Below are 14321 nucleotides of genomic sequence, written 5' to 3'. Positions count from 1 at the left end.
TTTTATCTAGATGCTTATAAAATGGATAAAGTGTCAAAATACTCTTCTAAACCAAAGAATTTAAAAAATGAGTAAAACTCGAAAATTGAACTTCTTCAATATTTTTTAAAACATAACACTTGACCACAGATATGAATTTTGTGAATGCTTAGATACAATTAGAATTTACGTACATATCTATTAGAAAATATCCCTTTTTATTAAGAATTATTTTATTATAAAATTATGGGTATTTTTTCACTAATATAAACCTTTATTAACTTATATTAATATAATTATCTCTAAACTAGTTTATAATTACATAACCTAACATTTTCTAATCTTTTTTTACTTATGAATTCTCCAAAGTTTTAAAAATCATTTTATCTATTTTTGTATGGTATACAATAAAAAAGTGAATTTAAGTAAAATATTTTTACATTAGCATATCAACATATAATCCACATTCTATCAAAATAATTTTCCTTCTAAAAATGTAGAGCTTTTATTTTAAATAATGATTTTAATATTTAAAATAGTTAAAATTTTATTATCTAATTATTTAAAATATATATAAGGATAAATTTATAATCCTTCCTAGTCAGTAAACAAAATCAAGGGGCTTACTTTCCTTTAAATTAATTATGCAAAAAAAAGCTTATCTTGTCAAAATGATATTTAAAATGAAATTTATTTCTTTTTGAGACCAAATATGTGCTTTAAATATATATTAATGTGTAACTAAACATTATGCAACAAAAAGAGCAGAAACACCTTTCACAACCTTGGAATTTTAGTATATTTTTCAAAAACTCAACTGTTTTATTATTTATTTATTTATTTATTTATTTATTTATTTATTGATTGATTGATGAAGCAAAATCAGTGTTTTGAGGCTACTTCTGAAGATCTTTTCATAAATAAAATAATTGCCTTAAGATATAATAATTATTTCACAATATGTGGATTACATATTATGTTTTCTCATTTTTGAAGCCCTTCTCTTGAAGAACTTTTTAAGAGTATGGCTTCTGATCTAGTGAAGAATAGTTTTTGTATTATAACCACCAAAGAAGCAGAACTTTCTGCTACATGGTGTGACTAAATTGATGAGATCAACTTTGACGGTAACTAACAGTATCAAAATTGAGGGGAGTAAATTTCTCCAATGGGTATAATACACAACTCTTTCATAACAATTTTATCAATATTTTTCCCTGGATAAGATTATATCATGGATAACGAAGACATTAACAAGCTCTTGAGCTTGTTGATTTATTTTGCACAATATACAATCTCAGAAAATTTTATATGAGCAACATTTTATCTGTAGAAAATTATCCTTTCATTTGACAATGCTTCCCATAAATTTCTTATAATAGTGATGAACTAATTCAGAAACATAAAGTATAATCAAAGCAACCTAAAATATTTCTGGCATTTCTCTTTTTATAAGATAAATATGTAAATAGTTGTGATTTTCCAGGGGATCTTTGAGAAATCTCAAAGATAGTTTTAATTTTAACCGTAGAAGACATCTAGTGCTTGTTTTGGCAGTACGTATACTAAAATTGGATTATATAGAGAAGATTAGCATGGCACCTGCACAAGTATAACATGCAAATTTGTGAAGCATTTCATGTTTTCAGCAAATGATGTTGGGAAAATTGAATATTTACATGCAAAAGAATGAAATTGGATTTTTAGCTTACACCATATACTAAAGATTAACTTAAAGACTTAAACAGAAAAGCTAAAAATCATAAAAAGGAAAACATAAGAAAACTTCGTAACATTGGATTTGGCAATGATTTCTTGGGTTTGACACCAAAAGCACAGGCAATAAAGGAAAAAAAAATAGATGAATTGTACTACATCAAAATTTAAAACTTTTGTGCCTCAATGGACACTATTAACAGAGTGAAAAGGGAACCCATGGAATGGCAGAAAATATTTGTAAATCACATATTTCACTAAGGGTTAATATCCAGAATATATAAAGAACTTCTACTACTCAACAAAAAAATACTCAGGTTTTTAAATGAGTAAAGGAATTGAATAGATAATTCTCCAAAGAAGATATGCAAATGGCCAACAAGCACGTGAAAAAGTGTTCAAATCATTAATCATTAGAGAAATGTAAATCAAAACCACAACAAGATGTCATTTCACAACTATTTGGATAGCCGTTATATAAAAACCGAAAATAACAAGTATTGGCAAGAATGTTGAGAAACTGGTAGTCTTGGTATTGCTTGTGCAAATAGAAAATGGTGTAGCCACTCTGGAAACTGATATGGCCATTCCAAAAAAAAAAGAAAAAAGAAAAAAAATTAAAGAGCTAGAACTACCATATGATCCAGCAATTCCACTTCTGGGTATATACCCCAAAGATTTGAAAGCAGCGTCTCAAAGAGTTATTTATGTTCATAGCTACATTAATTCACAATAGCCAAAGGGTGAAAGCAATCCAAGTGTTCATTGAAAGATGAGTGAATAAACAAAATGTAGTATGTATGCACAGTGGAATATTATTCAGCCATAAAAAGGAAGAATATTCTGACACATGCTATAACATAGATGAAACTTAAAGACATTCTAAGTGAGAGAAACCAGTCACCATAGAACCACTTCTATAAGTAATCTAATATAGTCAAATTCATAGAGACAGAAAGTAGAATGGTGGCCTCCAAGGGCTGGGCGGAGGAAGAGATGGAGAGATATTGTTTAATGGGGATGGCGTTTCAGTTTGGGAAGATGAAAAGTTCTGGAGATGTATACTGGTAATGGTTGCACAAAAATGTGAACGTACTCATTGTACTTAATGCCACAGAACTGTATACTTTAAAATGTTTAGGATGGCAATTTTTATGTTCTTATATTTTACCACAATAAAAAAAAATTAAATTCTAAAAAATTAATCTTTCTCAATTTAGAATTTGATATTGGGAAAGCAAAATAAAAATTACCAAAATATATTTGGTCATTTGATTGAGACAGGAGTAGAATAATCTGCAAACAATGAAGAGTTATAGCCTAAGTCATCATAAATCAAAGTTACAATATGTTACAATAAAAATAGAAGGTAACAAAATTGTAAGGAATGTTAGCTGTTCTGAAGAGATGAACTTAAAAAAAAATAATCAAGAACATAATAAAGTCAGCACAAATTACAGAAAATTATTCTGGTGATACAGAATTTCTACTGAAATTTCAGCTTATACAAAAGATAAAGAATAATCTTTTATTCTCCTTGTTAAAAGTAGACTTAGTATTTCAAAATCAATTTATATTTTCACGAGGAGAAAATAAAATTCCAGTGTTAGATTAATTCGGTCTTCCACAGTAAAGGATATTAACATATATTTATAAATAAGCCCACCAAATTAAGCAAATTTTGCCAAAATTTTAACATATTTTGTCTGTTTCCTTTCAGACTCAGATATTATAAAGTATGGCAAATAAAGTTCACTTTCCTCAAGTCTCCTACAACTTGCTATATACACTCAAGTTTTATCTTTCCCTGTGTTCTTTAAAATACTGGAACGAACTGACTTGACTCTAAAACAAATTTTTTATTCTTTTTTTCCTCAAAAAACATGCCAGACTACCTCTCATGATTGTCAAGGGCTGAATTTTTCTTTCTCATTTTGTATGATTTCATTTTTTCTTTATTTGTTGAGACTTGTTATATGACCCATAGTATGGTCTATTTAGAGACGTTCTATGTTCATTTGAATGATCAACATATTTCTCTCTCTATCCCAGGTAATATTTTCTCGTTTTGAGGTCTACATTATATGAAATTAATATAAACACCAAGTTTCTTTTGATTAATGTGCGTTTTTATGTATGTTTATATACATATCTCTTTAATTATTTTAAACTAACTATTGAAGAAAAAGTAGTGAATTACAAAAGAGCATGAGGAAATTTGGGGATCGATGGAAATATTCAGTATCTTGATTGGAAGTGATATCATAAGGGATATATATGTTAAAACTCATCTGATTGTATCCTTGAACTGAGTGCAGTTTTTGGTACAAAAATTAAACCTCAAAAAGGTTGATCGAAGACAGACTATAATAATAATAATAAAAAAAATCTACAAACTCTCCAATATTTGGAAATTAATGAACATCTAAATAAACCATGGGTTAAAGAAGAAATCACAATGAAAATTTAAATTATTTTTGGACTAAATAATAATAAAAAGACTTCAGACAGAAGTATCCAGGATGCAACTAGAGCAATGTTTAGAGAGGAATCTATAGCTCCAAATGTTTATATTAGACATGAAGAAATATTTAACAACATTGATCTAAGGCTCTACCATAGGAACCTAAAAACAAAAATCAAGTCCAAAGTAAGTCAAAAGAGAGAAACAATAAAGATCAGAGCAGAAATCAATGAAATTTAAAATGGCCAACAATAGAGAAAATTAACAAAGCAAAAAGTTTGTTCTTTGAAAATAATACAGTTGATAAATTCCTGGATGGGAGACATGCCGTTTGTTTTCTTTGGGATGTGAGTGCACTAACCAAAGAAAATTGGATATCTCAGCGTTCTACATAATATTAATTTTTACCTTAAATATTATCAAAACAACTATGGATATTAGCCTTTGCTGACAACTTTAGGTAAGATTTTGAAGGATACAAAGAAATTTGCTGTATAAACAGTAAAGGTAAGGTAAGGACATTCTCAGTACCCACGCAGAGACTTCAAATTATGGACAAGCACGTATGGTCACAGTTTATGAAAAATTATCCGAAACTTGGAAATAAAGTCAAGAGAGTACAGTATATATTTTCAGTGGATAATTATTTAATAAAAACATCTGAGGATTATTTGATTCTTTCAGAAAATTAAACAGACACTTTTACCTATGTTTTACTGTTCTCCTTACTGTTTCATTAGAGCCCGGACACTGAAATGCATGTAATCTCGCAGATTTTTATATGATTGAAAAGTTAACTCCCAGAATTATGGGGTTTTTTTTGGTTTCTTTTTCACTGTACTAGTTTTGTTTGTAACCTAGCAATCTTCTAACATTACTAAAGCACCTATAAATAGTTCCTCAAAATGTTCTTTGAATTAGCTGTATCTTACTTCTTAATGTTAAGAGACAGTTTTTCATAGGTCTCTCACATTTCTGTGTATCTTATGAAAAGAGGTGCTAACTGCCTTTGCTCTAGATTATCTTTTCCGAGAATGTTTGTATACCAAACAGCGTTGGAAGATACAGTATTTGCTTCCAGAACAAAGCTCAGGTTTGCTTAGAGCCTTGAAAGATATCCTGAGGGTGGGGAAGGTGGTGGTCAGGTATGCTTAGTGTGTACTACCTAAGCTCAGAGTTCCTCTCGTGGAATACAGCCACTGCAAGTGCAATTGTCACATGGCCTCTTTCATATCACTCTGTGGAAATCGTGGTTTGAAGAAGTGCACCAAATATGATTACACTTATGCTGCTTGATTTGCTATGAGTAACAAATTTCTTTTAGCCTCTGGGCCAGGCATCCTGAGTCTTTTGCCAGCATCCATGAGTCCATGGCAGGTGACCGTTTAGTTTGCAAGTAGGGTAAAATGTTAGATTCTTTACATTTCTTGACACCTTTTTCATTATTTAAAAAACTGGACAAAATGCTTGACTTGACTTCATTCTATATTTGCATGAGAGCTATGTTTCTATTCTTCGAAAATTGTACTTTAATGTGTTGATAGGTCATTCACTGAGATACCTGAATGGACTTATCTGCTGGGTTCAAGAATGGCATTGTCTGAGAAGTGAACTTAATGAGCTGTTAAGCTGAGTACACCTTTTCTTGGTTCATGTAGTGATTCCCAATCAACAATAGAAATTTACCTTTCCTGACTCACTGTTTCTCCAGTTTTTTTCCTTTTTCTTTTTTCCTCTTGATTTTCATTTTCTTTCTTGGTTCTTAGTCAAGTCTGTTAGTTGGTCTATGTTTTGTCTAACTGGGTGTTTGGGTTAAGATGCTTTCCACAACAAAGTGCAGGGACGAGTGGTCTAGGAGGCTGGTCTTGACTGGCATAGTCAGTTGAGCACCTTGTGTGTACATATATTTAATTTGTGTGTGGCCAATAAATATTTCCCAATTGATCGCAAAAATGATTGGTAATCTGTTTGTATGATCTTGCCATTTAGTCATCCCTGTAAGGGTGATGGGGATCTGTTTTTTGTCAGGTAAGGAAAAACAGAGAATCTGGCTTCTTTTTCTGTTTAACTATTTGTGAACTCCTATCAATAAAGAAAATATTTGTCGTTGGAAAGGAGAATAGTTCTTTGATATCTAAACTACAGACTTTTCTATTCTGTGTATACTTTTACCTGTGACCAAGGTTACGAAACTACACATGCAAGCTATCTCTGCATTTTATTTTTCGTGTGCGTGTGATTGAAAAAAGTCTTTAGCTTTTTTCAGGTAATTTAAAATATTTTCCTATCTCCAGAAGCCATTAATAAATTAGATTGTAATGTCTTACAAAAGAAAAGAGCTCTATTCTGATTGGTTGATATAACTTAATAGATTATTACACAAATCTAATATTTCCAGAATATCTAGAAATTAAAGAAACTAAAATTTAATGTTTTATATATGTTAGTCTTTTCAAAATTCCTTTCTAGAGAAACTTAGTTCAGAAGCATTTTTATATAAAAATCCAAATTCACATTATCAAGGTAAAATATTGGGCGAATCAGACTGAATTCATAATCTTAGTTTAAACCAGGGTTTCTCCACTTCAGTACTATTGATATTTTGGTCCAGATAATAAGAATTTAAAAGATTAAACTTTTTCAAAAGATATCTCTCATTACATTTTCATTTAGTATATGTGCTGCCGAAGCAAGCATTACATTTTCATTTAAACGCACTTCTATTTATTTTTTTTAATTCTAAAAATTTGTGGAAACAAAAACAACTTATTGGATCTGTGGAACTAATGTAGGAAATCTTAAACATTAAAATCATGAAAAATTAAGACATTTTGTACTGAAATATCTTGTTAAAAATTTGTACATGTTGCTAAAATTAGTAGGAACACATAGCGTTGATTTTAAGCTATAATTATGTTACTCTAATTTGTCCAGGGCACTATTTAAGAAGAATATCTTTTCCAGATTTTTCAAATATAAATAAATCTCTGTAATAAAATATCAAAAATTTTAAAGGCTGTGGAATTGTACTACAAGTTCTTGGTATTGAGTTCCCCTTTCAGGTAGGAACCAGGTCCATTATTTAAACTCACAGTGAATTTTCTTGAGTTTCACTCCTTGGAAAGGGAAGATGTGCAAAAGAAGCATAAACGATTTACTATTTCCTCTGTCCCTTTTTTGTTTTGGAAATCCCTGACTTAAATCTACACTAGATCTTCCTAGAATTTACACATAATGATAGAACAATGTTCATGAACAAGTTCCAAATTTCCAAGAGAAGGAAAAAAGAAAAGGAAAGGAAGGGGGGAAGAAGAAACAACAGGATGCGAGCTTAAGACGGGTATAAAATTATCACTGTCAAAGGCTAATTTTCTAAATTCTGCAAGGAGAGGAGAAAGATTAGATGGAAGAAGCCTTATTTTTACAAATACACACACTAGATGAAAAGCATTATATTTTCTTTAAACAATAGCTAGGGCCTTTAATGATTCTATCAAAACTTATGATTAAAAATAGGTACTTACTAATCACCAAAGTAGAAAAATTTGAGAGGGTGATCTCTTACATTAAAAAATAATCTCTCTTTTGGACACACAAGTTAGAGAATGTCCAACCAAGATTTTCTTTCCATTTGTGCTCATTTGTCCCTCAAATGATCCATCTTCTCCATTTCAGAAATACACCAAAGTGGCCACGGTAATTCTAAATTCTCCTTGGTGAAATTAGGCCAGTTAGAGAAATATGTACATGAATGAAAGCACGAAGGCAGCACATGTGTGGTCCAGAGTGTCAAAGAAAACCCCATGAAAACTACAACATTTGGTAAGAATCCGGCCAATCAGCAAGTCCCACAACTTTGAGACTTCCCAGCTCTAGGCAAAAGAAACTAAATAAAGTAATTCTCAAAAAAAAACAAAGGCAAGATTAAAGAAAAGTATTATTAGGTTCAGATAGATGACCCAAGGCAAAATTGGTCTTATAAGGATATTAGTCTGATGAGACCTTCTGAACTTATCAGCCCTAGAGGATGGATTGAGAGACAAACTGTTGAAGCTATACTAATCATCTCTCCTCTGTATTTTCTCTTATGATCTCCAGCAAAATTGATAACAGAAAAAGAACCAAACACTGTATTATTAGTAACAGGCCAGGTTTCTCTCCAACTATGAGAATCTTCATATCTGACCAGTAACCAAAGGATTCCTAAGAGGACTCCTCATTCCCAATATACAAAACAAACTCAATTTTAGAGAGCTTCACATAAATCTGTTAGACCTGAGCACCAGAGCAGGACCTGTCTCACCACTACAGTGGGGGAGACCCCTAGACATGACGTTCAAGAAGCCTCAAAGGTGCATGCGATTTCAGAGCAGAGAGCCTTGAACCATGCCAGACAGGAGATCTCGAGTAGGTCTTGTGGCCTCCAGGATTGTCAGTGGCAATTCCCCAGAAGAACATCTGTTGATTGAGCACAGTTAAGTTTACTAGACTTATTGTAATAGGGGAAAACACTATTTTGAAAGTAGTGTCTTAGAAGAGAGGTTTCAAGGGTTAATATTTGTAGGGTTTAAGGAGCTGGGCTTCTGAGGTTTAAAGGAAGTCCTTCAGGGCAGGTTGACAAAACTAACTTGTGATGGTTTTGACACAACAATTTAGGATTTGTGGACACAGCAAAGTGTTTTGATGAGTGAACTGTTGAAGGATAAGCAAGCTGTTTGCCCAAGTTAGCTATCTATTGTCCTGATCGGAGAGCTGCTTATCCAAATGGGCAAAGTATTTGCCTGGATGAAATTGGTTTGCAGAAATGTCCTGAACAAATAGCAAAATTTACTGATTTCTAGTCTTATCTCCTTGGGCCAAAGTTCTCTGGAACAAACAGTTGTGTTATGATGGCACAGGTGGTCTGAGTTCTCAGGACCTTACTATTCTGCAGCCTTTATTATAGTTCACCCAGTGGTGTGCCTGGAAGTTATGATTGCCTTAGGATTGTTTCCCACTTAAAAATAAGTTAATATTTTTCAGAGGAAAAAATTTTGTTTCCTTAGAATATCCATTTTCTTTAGAATGGTATTATTCTTTCACTGATCTGGTGATATTTCTGTTTCCATTTTCTTGCAGAAGAGTTACTGGTTGTTAATATATTAGAGTTAAAAGAGGTTTGCCAAGGTTTGACTCAGATTTTTTCAGGCTTCCTGGGTACACTAGCCTATCCTTCCTTAACTTGTTTCCACTCGTATCCAGCAAGATTTATCAAACTTCTAAGGCTAGTAACAATTTCTTTTGACTTTAATTATTTGCAGTTATTTCCATTGAAATCCAGGTTGAGAAAAATTAACAGCTTGCCCTATAACCCTTTTGTAAAGCAAACAAGTTGGACATTTTCTTTCTAACATGATTAATAAAATAAAAAAAGAGATGACAGGAGACAGAATCACTCTGGACACTTGGTAAAATGAGCTATTTCATTGTTTTAGACTAGAGCAAAACATCTTCATCAATTATAATGCAGTGAAGCAGTTTCAATGGAAGCCTGAAAAACATATTTTACTGCTTGCGATTATTAAAATAGAGAAATTAAAACTTACATTTGATTCACTATATATTAGAAACATTTCTGCAGCTCATCCACAAGAGCTTTTTAATTTGACAAGCCAGATTAAGAGGCAGACAAGCAAGCAATACAGATACATAAAAAATAATCATACTGCATGTACAAGTGTCAATAGAAAGATCTTAAAAGTCAACAGCACAAAAACCAGACAAAGCCAGGCAGTTGCCTGGAACTTAATTAGATATCTTCTAATATTTATAAAAATTATAGTCCTAGAAGATAGAAAGAACACGAATACAATGTAAGATAGTGTCAAGTCTAAAGGTTTTTGAAGGTAGAAGATATTCGCCTACCTTAGACATAATGAAAATCCAACTGAGATGATGAAGCAAGTGACTAGTGGGAGCTCCACACTTCTTTTAGAAGACAAGTGTAGGCATTTCCTGATTAATGTCAGTGAACTGTTTCTGACAATCAGCACTTATGTATGAAATTGTTAACAGAAACTTATGTCCAATTATTTTAAGTAGGAAAACTTTTAATATGTTAACCATTGTGGGGGCTAAAAAATTAGAATACTTTTCCTCTCACTTTCTAAGTTCTAGCTGGGTTAATAATCAAATTAACAGAAACAGATTAAAAGGAGAAAATCAATGTTTAGTATGTTCACTTGGGGAATTCACATAAGCATGAAAATTCCCAAGACAGTGAGGGAAAATTGGATACATATGTCATTTTGGACAAAGGAGAAAAGCAGGGTAGGGGCCTGAGACTTCAAAGATAGTAGGCAATTTGCAGGTAGTTTAGGAAGAGCAAACATACATGGCAGGTGAATTTTTTCCTAGGCAAACCCAGAAACAATGAGACACGGGTAATCTTGTAAACAGACCCCTGCTTGGTGCCCTCCCACCTACCATATTCAATTTAGAGTAGGCTGCTAAGGGGAATGTTCTAAGATTTCCTTCCTGGAGTAGGTCTTTTCCTCTGTATCTCATAGGCAGAAAAGGGGGAGCATCAAAGGTTCTTTGAGTTTTTAATTTCTTAATAACCAGCTTAAAATCAATATCCTAAAATGAAGCTTTGGGGTGGCAAAACTTTGGTACCCTTCATCATCATGCCTCCAACCAATTTCTTAAAACACAAAAAACAGTTGCATATAAGTAACACACTCTAATGTTGGGATGTGATATTGTTTTAACTAAATATTGTATTATATGCAATAATGCTGCAGTGCCTCTCTGTACACTATGGACATCATAAGTGTCACATCTTTTATTGACGTTATAGTATGCTTGTCAAGGCTTCTACACTGATTCTGTCATTCTGTCAATTGTATTTGGATCACAACTCAAGGAATTTCATCATTTTGGTAAAAAGTATTGCATTGAGCTTTTGGGATGTAAATATACATTTTTCCTCATATAAACACCCACCTAAAATGTTGTTTTGAGAGATAAATATGTTTTATGAAATTAGGGGTATTAAAATCCAAGAGTCATCCTAGTGGGAAAATCACCGAGGCGAGGATTGGCAGTTTATGCTTGTATTAGGAAATTTATAACTTATCTGTGACTTTGATTCATGAACATAAACTAAGTAAAACTCTTCTCCATCCCCTTTTTAAAGGTATTTTGATTAAAACTATGACTTGGTTTAAGCTTCTCACTGTTGTCATTAAGAATCATTCTAGAATTCTGCCTTAAAAAAGAGAAATTCTGACACCTACTACAACAATGTGAATGAAACTTTAGGACATTCTGCTAAGTGAAATAAGCAATCACATAAAGACAAACTCTGAATGATGCTACTCATTTAAGGTACTTAGAGTAGTCAAAGTCATACAAAGAGAAAGTAGGATGATGGTGGAATGAGAAATGGGCAATTATTTAATGGATATTAGAGTTTCAATTTTTCAAGATGAAAAGTTTTGGAGACTGGTTATACAGCAATGTGAATAATATAGTTAACACTACCAAACTCTTCATTTAGACATGGCGAAGATAACAAATTTTATGTTATGCATTTTTTTTGGTCCAATTTAAAAGAAAAAAGAGGGAAAATAATTCTAGAACTTCATCTTACACAGAGGTGGTTTCAAAAATTTTTTAGTATGACATAATTATCTCTTTAGTGATTAAACTTATTTTCACCCAGGAAGAATTAGGAGTATGTATAAAAATCTTAAAATAAAACTTATAATGTTAATATTTTGCATTAGGGAATCTTGCATATTTGCTACTATATTTTCTTACAATATGTATTTATCTTACTAGCCTTCTAATTCCATTTTCTAAAGTATACTTGTGAGTTTGGCTTGTGATTTTAAATTCATTTCTTACTAAATTTATTTATATTCTTGAAAAATTTAAGATAATTTGAGGTATTTACAAGTTTAGTTTATGAGACTGATGAGTGGTCAGGAAGACTGTATGAGTCAGATAATTGCATTGCTGAACAGAAATTAAAGATTTGAAAATAAAATGTTAAACGTAAAAGGAAATTTAATAAACTAAGATGTTTAAGGGAATTAAATAAAGCTCTAAAATCCTCCTTTAAAAGCACTTGTAAAAATTGCCTAGACATTTTAAAAAGAATTCAGATATATGGTAAATTAAAAGCTTAACAAAGTATCAAGTAAATAAAATTTTCATTTAAAAAGAAACTTAGGTAAACCTCTAAATAGTCTTTTCTACACATAAAAGCTGTCCTTGAGGGCATCAAAACGCTGACTTTCACAGTGGCAATAATACTGAATATAAAGAAGAGAATGAGAGTTGGATGGCAACGAGCTAACAAGTAGTTGTTAACTGCCACTGACGAGGTGTGAGCAAGTCAGGTATCTTATAGAATAAAAACCGAACAAAATCCAATGACTTCTGAGAACCACAGCTAAAAAATGTAGATGTGTAATGCTAATTAATATGATGGCTAAGTGGAGGGCCACGGGAGGGAGGGAGCAATTGAGGGGATCGTTTTATGAACAATATAGATGTCTAATCAATGTACTGTATACTTGAAACTAATTTGGATAAATAAATTTATTTTTTTAAAAAAATATGGATGTGCATTATATCGAAACCTTCTTGGTAATTTTTAACCTCAGAGTCTTTACTTGGTTCTTTATTCATTAACTGACTCACCAGCAGGCAATTTGTGAGTTCTAGGGTCGGCCTGAACCTGTGGGGCCAAGACTCCCAGGAGCCTTGATAATGAGCAGCCTAATTCTCTTCCTCCCTGGGACAGAGTAACTTATAATCCTGCTCAGGTGCAAAAACAGTTTGAAACTGACTGTGTCTCCAGTTCTCAAAGATTTTCTCACGATCAAAAATAGATTTTCTTTTCTTTTTAAGTAATCGGTAGAGCACCCTGCTCAGTAACATATACATTTAATAATTTGGGGGGAAGATAATAAGGATGACCTGGTGTGATACCATTTTAATGAACCAGTCTCTCTCTAAGGAAGCTCTGGGCTGTGGTGAATCTGAGGTATATTTTTAAATGAGTCAGAATCACTTATTGATCACTCTCAGTGTGAAGATGACTGTGTTAGTATTATTGACGATTTAAAATAGTAAAAGCCTTGGACTTCAAAGTGTTTCTAACGGCCTTTTGGAATATGGAATACTTTTAAACAGGCATGGCCAGGGCAACATGCTGCAGCCAGATGTCAGCCTCAGGGCACTAGGTCACACAGCAGGAGACCGGGAAAGGAAATGAAAGCTAGAAGTAGGCTATAAAATTGCCTCCAAAGAAATCCTCAAGACCAGTGGTCCAATGGAACATGTCAAACAGGGACTAGAGAAACCCATCCAAAATTATACCCCTTACTAACCATAAGACTTGGTCCAACTATCAATTCAGTGAAGACTTTTCAAGTTAAAAAAAAAAAAAAAAAATCACTGTTCTCCTAGAGAGACTGAAAATACAAACGGACAATACCAGAACGTAGACGGTGATGCCATGCTGCCCCATAACCTCTGTAGCCTAGGTCCATCAGGACTTGGTCAATGACTGCTAGTTTCCTCTCACTTTTGCCCGAGCTTCCATCTCGGGACCAACCAGAGAAAGCCAAATAGCTTCTAGCTAGCCCACCTCCAGACTCATCATGCCAACAACCTCCAATCAGAGCACACCTGAGGCTTATCTTTTTTTTTTCTCCCCCACTATAAATCTTCCTTGCTGGACTTGGAGTCTCTGCCAAAAAAGCAAGTGATAGTGGCTGACTCCCCCATTAGAACAAGCTCTGAATAAATAGGCTTTAACATTCTCATTTCGGTGGTATTCATTTATTTCTACAATTTTATTGGAGGACCCACCTAAATATAGTCTGCACTGCCGGTTGCCGCGGACCCCAGCTTCCAACTGGTTGCAGTAGCCGTGGAGGAGCCAGTGGTGCCTTGTGGCTTGCAGCCTGTGAGTGCTCTCTGATGTGGTAAGTCAGCCCGGGGTCTGAACTTGCTGTCTCTGCATTGAGTTCCTTCATTCTATAAGCAGATTTTGTTATTGAGTCTCATTTGTTTGGCATTCTTGGTGGAATTGGGTCATTCTTTTTCACCCCTTTTGCTGTATTTTGTGCTTCTGTTTTGAGTTGTGCTGTCTGAAAATGTTATT

The 14321-nt window shown here is 33.0% G+C and overlaps 1 non-coding gene across 1 annotated transcript; it reads left to right on the top strand.

Annotated features, from left to right (window-relative positions):
* Positions 1-1520: 1520 nt before the first annotated feature.
* Positions 1521-1626, top strand: LOC120615314 (U6 spliceosomal RNA). The gene has a single exon (XR_005656228.1). It is a non-coding gene; the product is annotated as a U6 spliceosomal RNA (small nuclear RNA).
* Positions 1627-14321: the final 12695 nt, after the last annotated feature.

The sequence above is a fragment of the Pteropus medius genome, unplaced genomic scaffold, assembly GCF_902729225.1.
Source record: "Pteropus medius unplaced genomic scaffold, Ma_sr-lr_union100, whole genome shotgun sequence".
NCBI classification, from domain to species: Eukaryota; Metazoa; Chordata; class Mammalia; order Chiroptera; family Pteropodidae; genus Pteropus; species Pteropus medius.
Note: the sequence above shows the minus strand (reverse complement) of the source record. Positions and strands in the feature narration are given on the sequence as shown.